This window comes from Macaca nemestrina, chromosome 19 (assembly GCF_043159975.1).
Source record: "Macaca nemestrina isolate mMacNem1 chromosome 19, mMacNem.hap1, whole genome shotgun sequence".
NCBI lineage: Eukaryota > Metazoa > Chordata > Mammalia > Primates > Cercopithecidae > Macaca > Macaca nemestrina.
The window spans coordinates 65,576,707-65,599,705 of NC_092143.1; the positions used below are offsets into that span (position 1 = coordinate 65,576,707).

A 22,999-nucleotide genomic window follows, 5' to 3' on the forward strand; every position below is an offset into this window, starting at 1 on the left:
AGCGAGACTCCGTCTCAAAAAAAAAAAAAAAGAAAAAAAGAAAAAATGAAAGCTGTAAGTTAGTATTTGGAAAGGATTAATACAATTTGTAAACCCTTATCTAGACTGATCAGGAAAAAGTGAAAAAACACAAATTATCAATATCAGAAATGAAAGAAAGGATAACATCACTACAGACATTAAAAGAAGACATGGTTAATCATTTCATGTAAACAATTCCAGCAACTTAGATGAGTGTAAAAATTATCTGAAAAACACAATTTTCAAAAGCTAATACCAAAAGAAAGAAAATCCAACACTGAGTTTTCCCAGCCTAGAAAATTCCTGGTCCAGATGGCTTCACTGATAAATTCTATCACACATTTAAAAAGACAGTAACTCCATTTCTACACAAACTTTTTCGAACAAAAATGGCAGGAAGAAGGGATACTCCCCAGCACATTACATGAGCACAATTCAAAGCAAGTTAACAAGGACGTTACGACAAAAGAAAATTACAGATCAGTATTATTCATGAACATAGATGCAAAAATCCTCAACAGACTAAATGAATAACAAATTGAATCTAGTAACATGTAAAATCAATTGTATATTATGACCAAGTGGGATTTATCCCAGGATTAAAAGGTTAGTTAAAATTGTCTGGGTACAGTGACTCAGGCCTGTAATTCCAGCACTTTGGGAGGCTGAAGTGGGTGGATCACCTGAGGTCAGAAGTTCAAGACCAGCCTGGCCAACATGGTGAAATCCCATCTCTACTAAAAATACAAAAATTAGCTGGGTGTGGTAGTGCATGCCTGTAATCCCAACTACTCAAGAGGCTAAAGCATGAGAATTGCTTGAACCCGTGAGGCGGAGGCTGCAGTGAGCTGAGATTGCACCACTGCACTCCAGCCTGGGCGACAAGAGTGAAACTCCATCTCAAAAAAAAAAAGTTAGTTAAAATTAAGATATCAACGTAAGAGAATAAATTGAAAGAAAGAGAAAACCAAATTAAGATAATTTAAATTTAATTTAAAACCAAATTGAGAGACTAAGAGAAAACTCATATGAAAATTAAATAATCAAATAAATTTGTATGAGCCTTGACAATATTCAATACCCACTATAGTAAAAGCTTTCAGTCAGCCAGGAAGAAAAGAAATTTCCTCTATGTAAAACGTACAGCTAATATCATATTGAGAGTGAAATACTGGATGCTTTCCCTCTAAGATCAGGAATAAGGAAAGGATGTCTACTCTCACCACTTCTATTAAACATAGTAATGGGGATGTTAGCCAGTGCTCTAAGGCAAGAAAAGAAAATAAAAAGCATAAAGATTGGAAAGGAAGATGTACTCTTAATTTTACTTGTGGACAGCATGATTTGCTTAGCAAATCTTAAGACATTTATTCCAAAAAACCTCTAGAACAATTAACTGAATTTAGTAGAATGGAGGATACAAGATCTATGTCAATATCAACTTTACTTTGATATGTTAGCAACAAACAATTGGAACGTATATAATTTTGAAAATACAATAGCATAAAAAAATTATATCTATGTATAAATGGATAAAAGATGTCAAAGACTTGTGCAAGGAAAACTAAAACATTGCAGATAAAGGTGACAGAATTAAGTGGAACAATATTGGAAGCCTCAATATTGTTAAGATGTAAATTCTCTGCAAATTGATCTATGGATTCAATGCCATCCTAATAAAGAATACCTAGACATTTTTGTAAGAATGACAAAATGATTCTAAAAATTCATATGAAGATACAAAGGATACAGAATAGCCCCAAATAACCTTGTTTTAAAAAAGGACAAAGCTGCAGCACTCACACTATCTGATTTCTAAACTGTTACAAGAGAGATTGTAGTATGGCATAAATAGAGAAAAATAAACAAACAGAATAGTGTATGTGTATAGATATGTCCACATACATAGTTAATTGGTTTTCAACATAAGCTATAAAGTGATGCAATGGGGAAAGCCTTTTTTAATAAATGGGGTAGAGTAACAGGATACCTGTATGTGAAAAAATAAACTTCAACCCCCGACTTCACACCAGACACAAATATTAAATCAAGATAGATCAAAAACCTATAACATAAAAGTTAAAGTTATAAAGCTTCCAGGAAAACACAGGGTAAATCTTCATAACATGGGGTACACAAAGATTTTTTTAGGATACAGCAAGTACTAATTATAAAAGAAAATGATGATAAATTGGACTTTGTCAAAATTAAAACCTTCTGCTCCTCCAAAAGGCACCATTATAAAAATAAAAGTATATTGCTAAAGGGAGTGTGAAATGGTACAACCATCTGAAAAACAGTTTAGAGTCTCTTAAGATTAAATATATACCTATCCTATGATCCAACAGTAGTACTCCTAAGTATTTATCAAAGAGGAATGAAAACATAGGCCACAAAATGACTTTTACAAGAATGCAGCTTTGTATGGATAAAGCAGCTTTATCCATCCAGCCAAATATTGAAAACAGCCCAGTAACACTGAATAAACAAATTATGGAGCATTTATAAAACAGAAGACAACTCAGCACTAAAAAGCATGTACTACTGATATGTATAATGTGAATCAATCTCAAAAACATTATGAGTGAAATAATTCAGAAACAAGACTACATTATTGTATGGTTTCGAATTCTACAAAGTTCTGAAACAGGAAAGATTAAGCCATGGTAACAGAAATTAGATCAGTAATTGCAGAGGGGATTGGAGGTGGTAAAAGGCATAATAGAACTTTCTGGGGATCATACAAATGTTTTATATCTTGATCTGGGATAGTGGTTACAATTAAAATCAATACAGTCTATTGTATATAAATTATACCTCAATCTGAAAAGCAAATGCAAAGTTAATTTAAATTTATAACTTAAAATTGAGATGTCAAAGTCAACCCTTCCTGAAGACTTCCCCAAAGGAACATGGTTACTCTTTCCTATGATCTGGTGTACTTTGGTATAGACGTATGAGAAGTTTGTCAAGCTGGAATTCTACATCACAAACATTATAATAGCTACAGAGAAAGTAGACAAAGAAATGTTTACTCCAACACTTATGTGAAAAGATGTTTGCAAATTTCAAAAGTTACCTGAAAGATACTATAAGATCCTAGAGCATGGTAACTCAATATTACAAATATTACTGAAATGCTTGAGAAATTTATGTATCAGTGTTTCTTAATGGGGATATTATTAGAATTCTGGGTAAGCTAAATTAAGTGAATTTGCCCTCTCACGCTGTGAAATGTTTAGTATCACTGGCCCCAAGCCACAAAATGCCAGTAGCACACAACCCACCCCACCCTTCACTGAATCACTGTGTCAAAACACCACCACTTCACACATTTCCAAACACCCCATAGGAGTACAGTTGAGAACAGTCTATAAGCTAATGGTCAAAAACACATATAAGCAGCATTTAAAAAAAAATCTAATTACTAGACTTAATCTACCTTGCCATTTTATTTCCTAAACTAACAATTTAACTAACAATTACCTTTACCTACTTAATTTCCAAGGACAAATGTACATGCTTTTGTTTGCTATATGTAATACCAGTTTGGGACGATGAAGAACAACTGATTTTGTTGAAATCCCTAATGAGGGAAGCCAAATACAATCATTGAAAGCACTGTCAACAGCAACAAACTATAACACACAAGAAATAACATTAGCAAACTACTGAGAGGAGTAATAAATCTAGAACATGACCTGTCATGAACAGACCCTGTGAATGGCCCATTTACGTATAATACTGGGTTAAAACAACAAAACAACAACCAAACACCTGGGTATTCCCATGGTGTTGTTTGTGCCAGAAGAGTAGTAGCAAACAACTAAATCTCCTTGAATAACACAAAGTTAAAGCCAGCAGATGGTTTTACTATTTAAACTTGTTGCAATAAAAACACAACATGACCATTTAATGACAAGGTTTGTTAGGCTTCTAGCATCTACTCATACATGCAGAATTAAGAAGGAACACTGAGGAGAAGAACAAATAATAAAAATGGATACAGGACCACATACATGCCTAGTGCTAAGAAGCAGAAGATGAATTAAACTGGCACATGATCCTAGAAGAAGAGATTGAATTCGTAATTAATAAAGTTTTCCCAAAGAAGAGCACAGGGCCAGATGGCTTCACTATTGAAATCTATCAAACATTTAAAGAAGAATTAACACCAATACTTCACAAACTCTTCTACAAAAAATGAGAGGAGGAAACACTTTCTAATCCATTCTCCAAGGATGGTATTACCCTGATACCTAAACAAGCTAAAGACATCATGAAAAAACCACTGCAGACTATTATTCCTTATGAATATGGATGCAAAACTCTTCAATGAAATACTGACAAGCAGAAACTAATAGTATATAAAAAGTGCTATACACCAATAACCAAGTGGGATTTATCCCAGGAATACAAGGTGCGTTCAATACATAAAAATCAATCAATGTAATATACCTTCTATAGATAAAGAAAAAAAAGCACAATCATCTCAAAAGAGGCAGAAAAAGCATTTGAAAAAACTTAACGTTCTTTCATGATAAAAAGACTAAACAAACCATAAATATAGAAGGCAAACTTCCTCAACCTTAAAAAAAAAAAAAAAGCATCTGTGAGAAACCCACAGCTAACATCACACTTACTGGTCAAAGACTGAACTCTTTTCCCCTAAATTCTGAAATAAAAAAGGATGTCTGCTCCACCATTTCTATTCAACTAGTACTGGAGGTTCTAGCCAAGACAATTAGGCAAGAAAATGAAATAACAAGGCATCCAGAAGTGAAAGAAATACAACTACCACTATTTGCATATGACATGATCTTGTATATAGAAAATCCCAAGAAACTCACAAAAAATTATTAGAACTAATAAACGAATTCAGCAAGGCTGCAGGATAAAAAAAAATCAATGTACAAAACTACATAGTAGTTCTATACACTGACAATGCACAATCCAAAAATAAAATTAAGAAACCAATGCTATATACAACAGCATCAAAAAGAATAAAATATTTAGGAAAAAAATTTTAACTAGTGGTACAAGACTTGTTCACTGAAAACTATAAACACTGTCAAAAGAAACTGAAGAATATCAATGAAAAGACTATTTAATATTGCTGAGTTGGCAATACTACCCAAATTTGTCTATATATATTCAATGCAATTCATATCAAAATACTGTCTACCTTTTTTTCTGGTTGAAGCTAACAAGCTGATCCTAAAATACACATGAAAATATAAAGGACCCATAATAGTCAAAATGATCTTGAAAACAAATAGACTCACACTTCCCAATTTCAAAATTAACTACAAAGTTAGAGTAATCAAGACAGTGTGGTACTGGTGTAAGGACAGATACATAGATGGATCAAATAGAATTGAGAGCCTAGAAATAATTCTACATATCTACTATCAACTGAGTTTTGACAAGGCTGTTGAGATCATGCAATGGGGAAAGAATAATGTTTTCAAAAAATGATGCCTGGACAGCTGGATAGCCACACACAAAAGAATGAATTTGGGCCCCAACCTCATGCCATATACAAATATTAACTCAAAGTGGATCAAATACGTAAATGTAAGAACTAAAACTATAAAACTCCTAGAAGAAAATATAGATATAAATTATTATGACACTGGATTAAATAATGGTGTTTTTGGATATGACAACTAAATACAAGTAACCAAAGAAAAAAATGATAAATTGAACTTATTTTTAGAAAGTCGATGCACAAACAGTCTAAAGCACATGAAAAGATGCTCAACATCATTAGTCTTCAGGAAAATGCAAAGCAAAACCACAAGGAGATACTACTTCTACACACATTAGAATGACAATAATAAAAATTTTTAAAAGACAATAACAAGTGTTGGCAAGGATGTGGAGAAAGTAGAACCCTTGTGCATTGTGGATGGAAAAGTCAAATCACGTAGTTGCTATGGAAAGCAGTTTGGCAGTTCCCAAAAACATCAAACATAGTCACCATATGACCCAGACGTTCTACTCTTAGGGACATACCCAAGAGAAATGAAAATATATGACCACCTAAGAAATTGTATATGAATGTACATAGCAGCATTACTCATAATAGCAAAAAGTATAAACAACCAAATGTCCATCAGCTGATGAATAGATAAACAAAATGCATATTCATACAATGGAATATTATTCAATCAAAAACAAGAATGAAGTATTGATACATGCTACAATACAGGCAGACCATGAAAACATTATGCTAAGTGAAAGAAGCCAGATACAAAAGGCCACACGTTATATGATTCCGTTTATATGAATGCCTACAATAGGTGAATCCTTACAGACAGAAAAGTAGATTAGTGGTTGTCAGGAACTGACAGGATGACTGCTAATGGCTAAAGAAACAAGCTATGTGTTTGCAGGGTAATGAAAATGTTCTGGGATTAAATAGTGGGGATGATTACGCAGTCTTCTGAATATACTAAAAAGAGCTGGATTGGGCACTTTACAAAAGTGAATTTATTGTACATAAATTATATCTCGATGAAAAAAGAAGTTGGCACACACCTGACAAGCCAAAACACGTTCAAATAAACGCTTTAAAATCAACCTATGTTTACTTTTCCTTCAATATTTCATGGAATTCTTGAGAAAAATGCATATGTAAACAGAAGCTAAATAGGGTACACTAAATATCATTATAAGGTATACTTGAACAATTCATTGTTTTTCATGTAAACTCAGTATTGTGGGTAACGTTCACTGAAAATCTGAACATCTAACTGGGACAAATTTCACAAGAGAAATTAACCATCATTTAAACTACAGAAAGGTAATAGAGTTACCAACCACTTTTCCCATAAACATTGGTTTGTTGTTAATCAGCACTCATTGATCACTTTGGAAAACCCTCTAGGACCTGACTGATACTTATTATAGGCAATCCTATATAACAGGCAATTCATGCTTCTCATAGTCACTGAAGTGTAAACCAAAGAGCTGCATAAAGGCAGAAAGAGACAGGTACAACATTATAGAATAATAACAATATAACTGGACCTGTGAGAACACTACAACGTAAGGAGAGTAACAGTACTCTAAATTACAGAAGAAGCAGGCAGACGGAGTGTTTCAAAAACTCATAGAAATTATCTTAAAGCTGGACAGTCTTTAAAAAAAAAAAACTTTCTTAGCATAAGCTCATGATTAGGCTAACTATAATTAAAGTGATTTGAAGAAAAAATACCATGTAAAGCCTCAAATATTACATATAAAACACCATCAACACACAATTTGCCCTGGGAAGAATAGTAACTGGAATACTTAATAGGACAGTGGAATGCAACACTAAAAATACTTATGGAAGACATGGGAATCTTAAATTCTGTGAGCTCAGTATTTTGCTAATAATAAACATAATTTTCAGTTTAACAACAAGTATCTATGGCTGGCTATCATGGCCACCATGCTAACAAGGTGCATTATGGACTGCCCTCATACATTCCTAATCATGCTTTGTGTTAAGGTGGAAAAGGCCATAGTGGCATAAATCGAGCACTGCTATGATAAAGAAAGCTAACTGTTTGGACTACTAAATTCCAAGGAAGCTGAGACCTAGCCATCGCACTTAGTAACGCTAGTTGAACAAAGGGAGGGAGGAATGAATAAATGAATAAATGAATGAATGAATGAATACAAATGCCATCTCAACAAGTATATTACAACTCCTAAATAAAGGATGGAAAGATTACCAATTCAATTCAAAAGACTGAGAGATGACAAATGCCATCATGGATTATTTTTTTAAAATAATAATATCCAGTATTGAGATCCTAATAAACACTTTCATACAACACTGGTAGGAATGTAAACTAGTTCACTTTAAGAGGAAAGCAATTGGCAATACATTTTTTTTAGATAACGTTTAATTTCTTTTCATATTTTCTACAATATACATACATTGATTTTAATATAAACATTTTAAATTTAAAAATTTACATTAAAGAGGAAGGCAGGAGCTAAGAGAAATCACCAATCTGAGGAATCAAAAGGTATGCGTGACAATAACAGGAAGGGGACCTGGGAAGAGCTGACAGTGAAAAGCCCACTGGAGACAAAACACTAAGAGAAAGTGGGAGGACAGATTCCACACACTAAATGTAAGAGAAGAGGGGAAGCTTTGGAGCTCCTGACTAGGGCAATAAGGCGGAGCAAGGCTCACAGAAAGGGGGTCAATCCCCACTTCAGATTAAATGAGGTGCATGTTGCCTTTAAAATCCAAACGTGTCTCTCTCTTTGTGAAGGGAGAGGGGCTGACACAAGTTGTCTTTCCTTGGAAAGCGTTTCTCAACAAGCTCCAAACTACTGAAGCCCTAGAAAGTTCACCAAGATAGTAGGCCCCTACATTTCTGTGGGACTCATTGCTCACCCTCTGGTATGCACACACCTTACTAAACTGTCAAGAGGTGTTGTTACTTTTTGATCACCAGGTCAATCAGCATGGTACTAATATAACGGATAGGCAAAATATGTGGAAGGAAGAAGCTATCCAGGTCCTTTGCATACGACTTAATACGTCATAAGGCTTAATACAGCCTTGAGGTAGGTTACTAAGAGTGTAATGCAAACCTTGCCAGTCAAAAGTAAACTGATTCTGATGGTCTTTACTAATAGGTATACAGAAAAGAAGTGTATGCCAGATCAATATCTGCATACCAAAAGTCAGGATTTGTATAGATTTGCTCTAGCAACAAAAGCACATCTGGAAAAAATACCTGCAATTGAAATCACCTTGATTAAGTTTATGGTAATCCACTGTCATACTCCGAAGACAAACAGGCAAGGGGAATGGGAATGTAATAAGAATCACCACTCTTGCGTTTTTCAAATCCTTTATGGTAGCTCTGCAACTCCTCCAGGAAACAGTTTACTATTTTGGTAGGTAGACACCATTCTAGTGGCTTCCATTTTACTTTCTCTCACTCCCATGGGTCAGGAAACCAGTGTGGGAACTCTGTTAGTTGCTGAGTATGTCTATTCCAATTCCCCATTCCAGGAATGTGGAAATAACCATGCTGTGGGTTCAGGGTCCATTGTGAGGTAAACCTATGCCAAAACTCCATTAACTAATGGAAAACAATGGTGTTTTGGGTCTCCTAGATTTCCTATACAATAAGCTCCAGTGTCTACCAATCCCTAAAGTGTCTAATTATTTCCCCTTCCCCAGTGCACAATCACCTGGCAAATGGCTGCAGGCCCTCTGAGGAAAGGCTAGAAAGAAATTCACAGTAGAATTTCTCACTGTGAGGCAAGGTCTTTCCTCAAGAGGACCTGGCTTTTCCTTCATTCAAAGGTCTTGGTGTCTGTAAACTGGCTTAAATCTGGGGACTGGTTGTGGGTGTATAATTCTTTATTGAGATCATCGAAGTCACGTATCTGTTTATCAGACCTAGAGCTTATATGTTTATACAAATCAAGGAAGACTAAATAGATTCCCATCTATTTCCGTTCCAGGGATACCATGATCACCTAGCCAATATCAAAGATCTCTGCAGCTCAGACTATTCTGATTACTGCACTGACTTTGTGGACTATTACAGTAACCACACTCACCTTGTCTTCAGCAATTAAATGACACTACTTGCCACTGCCACCTGGGATCCTATCATTCCCAATGAATTCCAGGAGCCTAGTTTGAGGTCAGCAGTTCCCCTGTCATTACTAACTTAAAGCGAATAGCCAACAGAGCTCCTCAAGGGTGGTGAGGCTCCCCTCATGAATAGAGAAATAAGGAAACTGTAAGAATTAGGGGCACAGGTCTTTACCTCCATTCTCTTCCACCGGGCTACAGGGGACCACAGTTTTTTGAAGAGTTCCTTATTTACTTATTATAGCTGACTTGTTAAATGTTTAAACAGATTTATTGTCATCTAACACTTTTTATAAATATGATGTCAATTCAGTAGAATTTAGAGCATGCTGTTACTTTAGACAAAGCAGCTCCTTACATTTTAAGATTTTTTTTTTAACATTCTGTTTTGTTCAAGCTTCATGAACAAATCTGCCTCACTTATTCATATAATGACCTAAACATAAATCTGAATTTTAATCGGGTCTTTTTTTGAGAATTCCTAATTTCTCATAGCTTTGATAAAATGAATATCCTCTGGACCCACATGTGTGATCAGGACCTACATGATAAATCCACTCTAGCATCCCAATTTCTCCAAGCCTTTGGATACAAATATTTATAATATATAAATAAAGTTCTATCATCTATCTCAATTTCACTTTCAGGCCACCTTCTGATCGAGCTTTAAGTCAACCAACTGAATAAACTGTTAAAGCCACTCCTAGCCTTCTCTCTCATCTAATATCTTCTGTCTAGTATCTCTATTGGTGAGTCCATATCAATAACTTCAGCCTGATCCAACTTTACATTCCTTCTACTCTGAACCTACACCCTTAGGATCCATTCCCACACCATCCCCTCAGGTAACTGCAGGCAAAATCAGGTGCTTCACTCAGTGTGCATCGCAGCCTGTCTTATTATGGGTGACACTTAGTACCTCATTCTCTGGGGGCTGCTGGAACTTGAGGCTAATTCTAGGTATAGAAGCAATGAGAGGTGGTGAGGATAGGTCCTGAGGAAGACCAGTAGTCCCATGTTAAGGCAATTTCCTTAAGGGAAGCCAATACGGGTGCTACAGGAGACTAACCTCCTTCAGACAGACAGGGGTAGAAGGACTGGAAAGGGAGGTTCAATAGAATTAGAACTGAGGAGTTCAAGGTACCCAGTTTCATCGGCATCTGCTCATATCTCTCATCCCAATTTTCCACTCTTTCCCAACAAATGTACACTTTAACCCAAGAGATCTTACAAGATTGGAAGTTCAGTTTGCACTGTAATTCAGCCACCTGCAGGAAAAGACTTTGGATTTGGTGTCTAGAAATCTCTGCCTTTGGCTACAAGAGATAAGGATTTCTTTTAGGGCAATCACAGATTATTTCACTCCCTTATGTGGACTCTGAGCTCAGAATTTACAGCCCTTTTCTTCCTTAAGTTCTCCAGTATATTTTGAAGGAACCAATCTATCTCATTATTATTGTCACTAAAATGTTATGTGGTAATAAATACTACTTCTCCCAAAGCCTTGCCTTCCAAGGGCATTTAATTTCTACTGTCTACAAGTGATAATTAACTGTTTTGCCACTGCATGCCACAGACCACCAGTGTCCCTTTTGCCACTAGAGACAGGATCATTATTGCTGTTAGATCTGATTAGACCAGAGAACCATCTTTTAAGGTGCTAGTCCTCTGCAGCTACCAATGGTACAAAGCCCTGTATTAGTTAGCATTTGACCAGAGAAGACTAGAAATGATACAAAATATGGCATTACCAGAGATTTGGCCAGGTGTAATTGTTAACCTAGTTAAACAGTTCATGTTCAGCTGTAACTCTGCATCTGGTGCTAGGTCTGGCCCAGGGTTCAGAGGAGCCAAAAGAGAAGAGGAGCTAAGGAGCCCAGCTGCTGGGCAATGGCTATGCCAGCCCATGCCAGCAACGCCTTTGAGCTGCAACAGCATCTGTTGTCCTCTCCCTGATCTTCTAAGCATAAGAATATGTCTGCAATTTCACATTTACCTTTCAAAGTCAAAATGCTTCACGGCCCTTGCTAACAATGCAAAAGAAAAAAGAAATCTGGGAAACAGTTCCAGCTTAGCTAGTATGACACAATACAAGTCCGGCACACCATCTTTGTCTTAAAAACAAACAACTTTCTTGGAGCAGTCCCGAGTTTTAACTTCTAACTCTTCTATCATTGCTTATTTCTTTCACTATACCTTACATTTCCAACAGGGTATTTCATTTTCCCCAACTGCTTTTCTTTCAAATAGCCTTCTAGTCTAGTGTAATGGTTGCAAAATATTCCATTTCCTTTCTTTTCCCTTTTTCAGTTTCCTTCTGCTTCATGCCTTTTCTTCCATATTCTCCCTTTTATCTTTCACATAAAGGTTTTTCCTCAAATATCAGGTGATCCTTGCCAATCTGCTGCTATTTAGAAGTCATGCACCTGACTATTAGTATTTCAGGCTTCCTCTCTCCTCTCTTAGGCTAGTTATTTTTCTCAGAATGAATGCCTCTAGTCACTAGTTTGAATCAACTTTCAAATTCTACTGAATACCCTTACTGCCATTTTTCTCCTTTCTTCATTATTTTTGTTAATATATGTTTTCAGCCTCTCATTTATGTGGGACTTGTGAAGAAACAATAAGCCAATAATATGCAGTTTAACATATTTCACAGTAAGTCCATAAAGATAGCAGACAGTCAACTTTTAAGTCTTTGGAAAATTTTAAAGACCCAACTAAAATTCAGATTTATGTTTAGGTCATTTATGAATAGCAAGGCAGATTTGTTCATGAAGTGTGAATAAAACAGAATGTAAAAAAAAAAAAAAAATCTTAAAATATAAGGAGCTGCTTCGTCTAAGGTAATAGCACGTTCTAAATTCTGCTGAATCTATGTATTTATCAAAAGAGTTAGATGATAATAAATCTGTTTAAACGTCTAATAAGTCAGCTATAAATAAATAAGGAACCCTTCAGAAAACTACGGTCCCCTGTAACCTAGTGGAAGGGAATGGAGGTGAAGAGTGATTGCTACCTGTGCCCCTTAAGGAAATGCAAATTAAAGCTGGGCCTTTCATGTGAATAGACTTTTAGTTAAATTACTTATGTACCTTTTCAGAGGGAAGAATCACCTGTGACAACAACAAGAAACAGACAATTATCTTTAAGAAATACTGTTTGTCCCCAAAAGGTTTTAAGCCTTTGGGTTTTCCAAAATAATTTCTGGCTTAGTATTTCAATTATAATCTAACCCTATCCTCAAATGATGAAAACTAGCAAATATGGTAAAGAAAATGACACCTACTTAAGATCATTTAAATATCCATAAGAATTCAACCTGGTTCTCTATTTGAAAATGTACATATTTCTAAGTTATAAAAAAAAACTATCCCTAAATGATTTTAATACTTAAATAAATGTTTTAAAATCTAAGTATTTCTCATATAGGTTATTTTAGAGGTTGTTCAACACTTCTACACCATGTTTCCATGTAAAAACAGAACTTTGACCTTTGAAAAGAGCACAAAGGAATAGTAGAGATGCAATAAATAAAAAATTGCAGTGACAAACATTCTTAAATGATTGATCATATCTATCACTAGCAAGAAAATGGAGAAACAGGCACTCAATCAGCAGTGGAAACTTTTGGAATGCTTTTGGTAAGCATTATGAGTGTCTATTAAATTTTGTGCATATCCATGGACCTAGAAGTTCCACTTCTAGAAATCAATCCTATAAAACAAATGATTACATGAAGATAAAACAGGATGCTCATTATTTATAATAAACAAATGAAAATATTCTAAATGTCTATCAATGGATATGTACCAGTATGGGAAAATGTCTATGATGGTTAATTTTATGTGCCAACTTGACTGGGCTAAGGGTTACCCAGATAGCTGGCAAAACATTGTTTCTGTGTGTCTATAAGAGTGTTTTGGGAAGAGATTAGCATTTGAATCAGTAGACTGAATAAAGAACCACCCTTACCAATATAAGGATGCATGACCCAATCAGTTGAGGACTTGGATAGAACGAAAAGGTAAAGAAAGGGCAAACTCACTCTCTCTTCTAGAGCTCGTACATACATCTTCTGCCTTCAGACATCAGAGCTCCAGGTTCTCATTCCAGTATTTACACCAGTGACCCACCTCCAGTTAATTCCCCATCCCCATTCTCAGGCCTTCCGCCTTGGACTGAGAGTTACACCATACCACTGGCTCCCCTGTTTCTCAGGACTTCACATTCAGACAGAATTATACCAACAACTTACCTGGGTCTCCAGGTTGTAGACAGCATAGCGTGAGACTTCTCAGCTTCCATAATCATGTAAGCCAATTCTCATTTTTAATATCCCTGTACATACATGTATATATGTATATCCTACTGTTATGCTCCTTCTGGAGAATCCTATTAATGTCCAAGACACATTGTCCCACAAATTATAGAATAGTGCTTTTAGGATGATCCCATTATAGTACTTAAAAGTACACATTTCTTTGGACATGTACTTGGGTTCTTCTACTTACTAATTATAGAACTTCGGGTAAGCAACTAATCCTCTCTATATCACAATTTTTTCATTTGAGGAAAACAATAGTATGATCTTACAGAGGAATTATGAGGACTAATGAAGATAATACATTCTAATTGCAATAAAGGTAAACTGTGATTATTACATATATATTTTAAAAGCACATATATAAAATGATTGTATTAGGTTGAACTATCTGAAACTGCCAATACTTAATTAACAACTGTTCACCTAAAAAAAAGGCAAGTTCATATGGTTTAACCTAATATATGCATGGAAATTTTCAGAAAGAATATCCAAGGAAAAGCTGTTTTAAATATTCTTCTATTGTTTCCTTACAAGGGACAAATACTCTTCTCTACCACTTGGACATTTTAAATGTGAAAATAGTTAAACATTCCCTCCTCTCAAATAAAAAGCTATCTATATCCCTTGCTTTAAGCAGTACTATCTTAAAAGCATGGGAGACATAGGAGATCCCCCTTCCTTTCCCCCTAAATCAATAATCATTTGTTGATTGAGCAATCTACCTTCTTTTATTACTCTTCTAGGGAGATTCCACATCATTTTAGAGAAACTTAAAGAATGCTGGTGTGCTCACTTTGGCAGCACATATACTAAAACTGGAATGATACAGAGAAGATTAGCATGGCCCCTGCACAAGATAACAAGCAAATTCATGAAGCATTCCACATTTTTACATATATTTCATAAAATGTTGGCGTTGGAAAACATGTTGGAGATTGTACACTTAGGTAAATTCATGCTAGTTTAAACACTGTCAGGAAGTTATTCCTCAAATCTACTCGAAATATTACAATCCAAAGAGATCTGGTTTTAATAATTCTATAACTCTTCCTTTATAAAATGAGTGGAAATAAAGAAGTTAAGAAATAAAAATAAAATAATAGGCCAGGCGCAGTGGCTCACAGCTGTAATCCAAGTACTTTAGGAGGCCAAGGCAGCAGATCATCTGAGTTCAGGAATTTGAGACCAGCCTGGGTAACATGGTGAAACTTGGTTGCAACTAAAAATACAAAAAATTCTGTAATTTTTTGATGATCATCAAAAATGATGATCATATATCATTTTTGTGTTATTTGTGAAGAAACAAAGCAAGTGAATAAAGGGTTGTTAACAATTGTGACTAATGCAAATCAGCAGTGGCATCAGGTGAGGTGGCATGTGCCTGTGGTTCCAGTAACTCAGGAGGTTGAGGTGGGAGGATGGTGTGAGCCTGGGAGGTGGAGGTTGCAGTGAGTGGAGATTGCACCACTGCTCTCCAGCCTGGGTGATAAAGCAAGACCCCATCTCAAAAAAGACAAAACCAAAAACATTCTATCAGGTACAGTCAAAGAACTATGTACAGCACTGAGTTCGAGAAGACCACCACAAGACTGATGCTTTGGAAGCCCTATCTTACTACATACTGAAGGATTCATGGAAAGAAAATAGTGTAGAAAATAATTAAGTCCACAAATCGCTATTACCACGTTCTCTGAAGATGACAAAGCTATGGACTCCGTCTCACTCTGCCTCCTGCTTTTTCACTCTTACCATAACACACGTCAACCATCAGACTTCCTACTGTTCATGGACAGACCCCTCTCCAGTACCATCCCTCCTCTACAAGACACTCCCTTCTAGCTTCTCAGACTTACTTTTTGGTTACAAGCAGGAAGCTTCTGCTGCCTGCTGAAAATCAGATTCATTTAGTATACTTTCATAGCTCCAAAAATTGATTTTGTACAATTTTTTAGACATGGTATTATGTACGGTTAAAGTACAACTTATCTTTGAAAAAAAAATTAGCCAGGCGTGGTGGCAGGCGCCTGTAGTCCCAGCTACTCGGGAGGCTGAGGCAGGAGAATGGCATGAACCTGGGAGGCGGAGCTTGCAGTGAGCGAGATCGCGCCACTGCACACCAGCCTGGGCGACAGGGTGAGACTCCGTCTCAAAAATAAATAAATAAATAAATAAACATTGTTATTCTTGTTGGATCATTAATAAGGCATGCAAAATATTTGAAAGTATAGCTAATGGGGGAAAAGAGATCCTTTCTAATCCAAGGACCTCTAATTAACACAGGAAGTAAATTGATTAATGTTTTAAAATTCCAAAGAACCCCAAACACATCACCGATGTAATACACATACACAACACACACATACAAATACTCTAAAAATCTTAAAGTAGGTTTTATTTTACTGTATCAATATCTGTATGGCCTACATTAATTTAAAAACTAATCTCATACATATAACTTCAAGCCACAGAAGTAAAAGAAAAGGACACATTTCAAAGCACTCCCAAATAGTACATTTTAACTATTTCTCCACCCCCCTGTGACCCACTAGCCAATAAGCTTATGGTATAAATATCTTTATTCAAAATTGTAATTGATACTTGCTGCTCTTTTGTCAGGATAACATGAGGAGATAGTGGCAGATGCTATTCATTTTTACCAAGACTTCAGAGAATATCAAGTGTAAATTTCCAAAGGCTAGGTTAATATATAAATTATACAAATAGATCATGTTTAATGAGAAAAGTTTTGCTTTATCATAACAAAAAATACTCAAGGACAAAGGTCTAAAACTAATTTCTCCAATCTCTTAGCAACAATAAAGGTAATCTTCAAATGCTAAAGCGCTATGTTTTTAAATGTTACATTTTTAAAAAAACTACCATCATTCCATTCAGTCTTCCCAACTGAGAGTGCTCCCTTTTAGTAGGAAAAAACCTGCATTAAAACTAAAGAGTTACCCTCTGAAGAACTAGATTCTACTCCCACTTCCCTCTGGGATTATATGCTGATTCTAAAGAATTTAACTCAAACATGTTAAGATTTCAGGTTCCCATTGATAAAGAAAGAAGCAAACAAAAAGCAAAGCCTTTGTTTCCAGAATATTGAAAGTAAAAATGGTTTCATACATCATTTTTGTGTTATTTGTGAAGAAATAAAGCAAGTGAATAAAGGGTTTTTAACAATTGTAACTAATGCAAATCAGCAGTTTACCTAAACGCTGAAAGAGCATGCAATAGGGCTCTCTCCTCTCTCTCCTTTTTTCTTTTATTTTTTTCTTAGGCAGGGTCTTGCTGTGTCACCCAGGCTGGAGTGCAGTGGCCTGATCACAGCTCATTGCAGCCTTGACCTTCTGGGCCAAGCTATCCTCCCTCCTAAACCCCCCAAAAATAGCTGGAACTACAGGCGCACACCACCAGGCACTGTGTTTTTTTTTTTTTTTCTTTTCTTTTCTTTTTTTTTGTAGAGACAGGGTTTTGTGACCCACCCTCCTCAGTCTCTCAAAATGCTGGGATTACAGGCATGAGCCACTGCACACAGCCTCTCTCTCATTTTGAAAAGAAAAATGCCTTTAAAGTTAAAACACATGAATAAAAAATCAACAACAAGGAAACTAGTTTTCAGCTAATTTCAAAATAAGAATTGTACTAAAAATGTCACCAGCTGATTAAAGAAACATATATTTTCAATTCAAGTTGACATTATAGTCATCCCTTGGTATCCTTGGGGGACTGGCACCAAGATATAGATACCAAAAACCAAAGACACTCAAGTCCCTGATATAAAATGGCATAATATTTGCATGTAACCTACGCACATCTTACCGTAAACTTGAAATCACTTCTGGATTACTTATACTAAATAATACAACGTAAATGCTATATAAATAGTGTAAGACTGTATTTTTAAACTTAGTCTAGTTTTTAATTGTTGTAGTGTTATTTTTTATTATGTGGTGTTTTTTCCTCCGAATAATTTTGATCTGCAGTTGGTTGAATACACAGATGTGGATAGAACCCACAGATACAAAGGACTGATTATACTTAAAAGTATCTGACCAGTATCTCAGCTTAAAGTCCAGGAAGTACAGGCGAAAATATGCATGCCTGAGTTCTCAAAACTAAAGAAGCACCAAGTGACAGACAATTCAATATATCCATATCCAAGTTAGTAAACATCTGATTTGAAACTAAAAATTAAATAATTTTGCATTTTATTGTAGAGAAATCACATAATGGTTTTTATCATTGTTTTGAACACAAATAGCACATTCAGTTTTCTCCCTAACCAATGGATTTTCTCAGATTAAAACACATAATAAATAAAAACACCTAAAAATCTCTGTTTACTTTAAATTAGAAAGTATTCTCTAAAATTTGTGACAAATTCAAATGAGAATAAGAATTGATGCTCAGAAGAGATTAATGATTAACATTTCAAATTCACTATGGGCCATTAATGCTACTGATAAAATACTATTAAAAGCTGAAATAATGGCATTATTACTACGATTACAAATATGACAATTCATTAAGCACTTATTTGAGGCCAGGCACTAATTAAGTGCTTCACATAAACCAATCCTTAAGACAGGCAATATGCCCATTTTACAGGTGGGGATAAGAGAGGTATGGGGTTTAAAGAATTCATCCAAGGTTACAAAGCTTAACAGAGTCAAGAAGCAAACCCAGATTTTTCTGAGTTCAAAGCACATGTACTTATCCCATGTGCTCTGATGATTCTTCACAAAGCAGACATTTAACAGAATGTGTTGTATAACGTTACTATGGTAGATAAGTAAGTCAGGAACTTAGACATGCCTATAATTCACTCTCAAAGGAATTATAATATTATAAATATATGGAGGAAAAAAAAGTTACAAATAACTATTCTTGCCACAAAAGAAAATGTATGCTAACAAGGCATATTTATAGGAATATACTTAATGATGAAATAGCACACCCCAATTTAAATAAAATATTTATACACATCATATACAAATGGACCAAAAACAAAGGGCAGTGAGTTTTTCTGTACTAGAACAACTCAGTAGAGTTGTTTCTAGTAGAAAGATAAGTTCTGTGCTGAACTAGTTTTTCCATACTTTTTTTTTTTTTTGAGATAGAGTCTCACTCTGTCGCCCAGGCTGGAATGGAGTGATATGATCTCAGCTCACAGCAACCTCTGCCTCCCAGGTTCAAGTGATTCTCCTGCCTCAACCCCCCAAGTAGCTGGGACTACAGGCATGTGCCACCATGCCCAGCTACTTTTTGTATTTTTAGTAGAGACACGGTTTCACCATGTTGGGCAGGCTGGTTTCAAACTCCTGACCTCAAGTAATCTGCCCACCTCAGCCTCCCAATGTGCTGGGATTACAGGTGTGAACCATCATGCCTGGTCAGTTTTTCCATACTTTTAAACATATTGCATTAAGATTTGGGGCCAACAGTATGGTTCATGCCTATAATTCCAGCACTTTGGGAGGCAGAAGTGGGAGGACTGTTTGAGGCCAGGAGTTCAAGGCCAGCCTGGGCAACATAGAGAGACCCTTGTCTCTACAAAAAAAAAAAAAAAAAATTAAAATTAATCTCAAGTACTTAAGTAATCAAACTCATAGAAACAGAAAGTAGAATGGTGGTTACCAGAGGCTGGTGGAGAAATGTGGAATTGTTTACCGGGTACAGAATTTTAGTTTTACAAGATGAGAAGGTTTTGGAGGTCTTTTCAACAATGTGAATGTGTTTAACACTACTTAATTATACACATAAAAATAAGATGGTTAAAAACATGTTTCATACTAATATATAAATAGTCATAAACAGAACTATACAGGGCTACTATATTGGGCAGTCCTGCAGTGCTGCCCAATATAGTGGCCACTAGCAGCATATGACTATTAAAATTTATATTAAACTAAAAAATTAAAAATTTACTCTACTCTCACTAGCCACATTTCAAGATCTCAACAGCCATATCTGGCTACTCAGGACACTGCAGACACAAACATTTTCAAAATCATACAAAGTTCTATTAGATAACTCTGGTTCAGAGTATACAGAAACAGACCCAAATACATATGAGAACCTGTATTTTTCATATACAATTGTGTGTGATAAAGGTAGCATTTCAAATTAGCAGGGAAAGAATTATTGAATAAATGGTGTTGGGACAATTAGCTAGCCTAAGGGAAAATGAGAGAGGACTGAGGGACTAAAGCTAAATCCACACGTCAACTCTTACTTGAGTTCATTATGAATCAAAGATTTATGCTTACTAAAAATACAAAAAAAAAACAAAAATTAGCCAGGTGTGGTGGTGGGCACCTGTAGTCCCAGCTACTCGGGAGGCTGAGGCAGGAGAATGGCGTGAACCCGGGAGGCAGAGCTTGCAGTGAGCCGAGATCGCGCCACTGCACTCCAGCCTAGGCACAGAGCGAGACTCCATCTCAAAAAAAAAAAAAAAGTGAAATGATAAAAGTAGTAGCACATAATTCTAATTAAGAAAGGGCCTTCTAAATAGAATATAAACCCAAAAGACAAAAATAAAAAATGAAAGACTGTGGCATTCTTTAAAGAAAAAATAAAACTTTCAGATGAATGAAGTCCAGACAAAATGAAAGAAAATAGGGCTAGGTACCAAAATCTCCTTAAGCTGATAAGCAACTTCTGCAAAGTCTCAGGATACAAAATCAATGTGCAAAAATCAGAAGCATTCTTATACACCAATAACAGACAAACAGAGAGCCAAATCATAAATGAACTCCCATTCACAATAGCTTCAAAGAGAATAACATAACCAGGAATCCAACTTACAGGGGATGTGAAGGACCTCTTTCAAGGAGAACTACAAACCACTGCTCAATGAAATAAAAGAGGACACAAATGGAAGAACATTCCATGCTCATGGATAGGAAGAATCAATATTGTGAAAATGGCCATACTGCCCAAGGTAATTTATAGATTCAATGTCGTCCCCATTAAGCTACCAATGACATTCTTCACAGAATTGGAAAAAACTACTTTAAAGGTCATATGGAACCAAAAAAGAGGCCGCATTGCCAAGACAATAATCTAAGTCAAAAGAACAAAGCTGGAGGCATCATACTACCTGACTTCAAACTATACTACAAGGCTACAGTAACCAAAACAGCATGGTACTGGTACCAAAACAGAGATATAGACCAATGGAACAGAACAGAGCCCTCAGAAATAATACCACACATCTACAGCCATCTGATCTTTGACAAACCTGACAAAAACAAGAAATGGGGAAAGGGTTCTCTATTTAATAAACAGTGCTGGGAAAACTGGCTAGCCGTAAGTAGAAAGCTGAAACTGGATCCCCTCCTTACTCCTTATACAAAAATTAATTCAAGATGGATTAGAGACTTAAATGTTAGACCTAAAACCATAAAAACCCTAGAAGAAAACCTAGGCAATACCATTCAGGACATAGGAATGGGCAAGGACTTCATGTCTAAAACACCAAAAGCAATGGCAACAAAAGCCAAAATTGACAAATGGGATCTAATTAAACTAAAGAGCTTCTGCACAGCAAAAGAAACTACCATCAGAGTGAACAGGCAACCTACAGAATGGGAGAAAATTTTTGTAATCTACTCATCTGACAAAGGGCTAATATCCAGAATCTACAAAGAACTCAAACAAATTTACAAGAAAAAAACAAGCAACCCCATCAAAAAGTGGGCCAAGTATATGAACACTTCTCAAAAGAAATTTATGCAGTCAACAGACACATGAATAAATGCTCATTATCACTAGCCATCAGAGAAATGCAAATCAAAACCACAGTGAGATACCATCTCACACCAGTTAGAATGGCGATCATTAAAATGTCAGGAAACAACAGGTGCTGGAGAGGATGTGGAGAACTAGGAACACTTTTACGCTGTTGGTGGGACTGTAAACTAGTTCAACCATTGTGGAAGACAGTGTGGCGATTCCTCAAGGATCTAGAACTAGAAATACCATGTGACCCAGTCATCCCACTACTGGGTATATACCCAAAGGATTATAAATCATGCTGCTATAAAGACACATGCACACGTATGTGTATTGCGGCACTATTCACAATAGCAAAGACTTGGAACCAACCCAAATGTCCATCAGTGACAGACTGGATTAAGAAAATGTGGCACATATACACCATGGAATACTATGCAGCCATAAAAAAGGATGAGTTCATGTCCTTTGTAGGGACATGGATGCAGCTGGAAAGCATCATTCTCAGCAAACTATCGCAAGAACAGAAAACCAAACACTGCATATTTTCACTCATAGGTGGGAACTGAACAATGAGATCACTTGGACACAGGAAGGGGAACATCACACACTGGGGCCTGTTGTGGGGTGGGGGAAGGGGGGAGGGATAGCATTAGGAGATATACCTAATGTAAATGACGAGTTAATGGATGCAGCACACCAACATGGCACATGTATACATATGTAACAAACCTGCATGTTGTGCACATGTACCCTAGAACATAAAGTATAATAAAAAATAAAAATAAAGTAAGTAAATAAATAAATAAATAGAAAAAAAAGAAAATGGGGCTAGGGAAAATGAGTTGTTCTATTTCCTTAATAGATTGAAAAATACAACTCCATGGGAAAAAGAAAAATTGAAAATGCCTATTTATACATGAAAAGTTGCTCAACTTACTCATAACTTAACACTCTATAAAAACTTGCATTTTCAGTCATGAGATGGCAAAGATAGTTCCCAGTGTTAATGGGAGTGTGGTGAGATAGGCACATTAATGAATATAAAAACTGATTCAACTTAGAGGGTAATTTTTAAATAGTTAATAAAAATCATGAGCAACAAATAATATTTATGCATTAAATAATGCTGAGTGTGGGAATGACTTTAAAATAATCCAAGGGATGAAAATTTTAATCTAAGAAAGTTGGTGCACACAAAATGAAACAAGATTAAGCATATATTGATGGTCCTATCCAGGTGAGGTGGCTCACACCTGCAATCCTAGCACTTTGGGAGGCCAGGG

General features: G+C 35.8%; 1 protein-coding gene and 1 non-coding gene across 3 annotated transcripts in view; one reads left to right on the top strand and one right to left on the bottom strand.

Annotated features, from left to right (window-relative positions):
* The window catches only part of LOC105465340 (TATA-box binding protein associated factor 4b), a 166,435-nt gene that overhangs the window by 17,000 nt on the left and 126,436 nt on the right, over positions 1 to 22,999 (bottom strand). The gene's annotated exons all lie outside the window — the stretch shown is intronic.
* LOC112423822 (U6 spliceosomal RNA) lies at positions 14,759 to 14,864 on the top strand. The gene has a single exon (XR_003014380.1). It is a non-coding gene; the product is annotated as a U6 spliceosomal RNA (small nuclear RNA).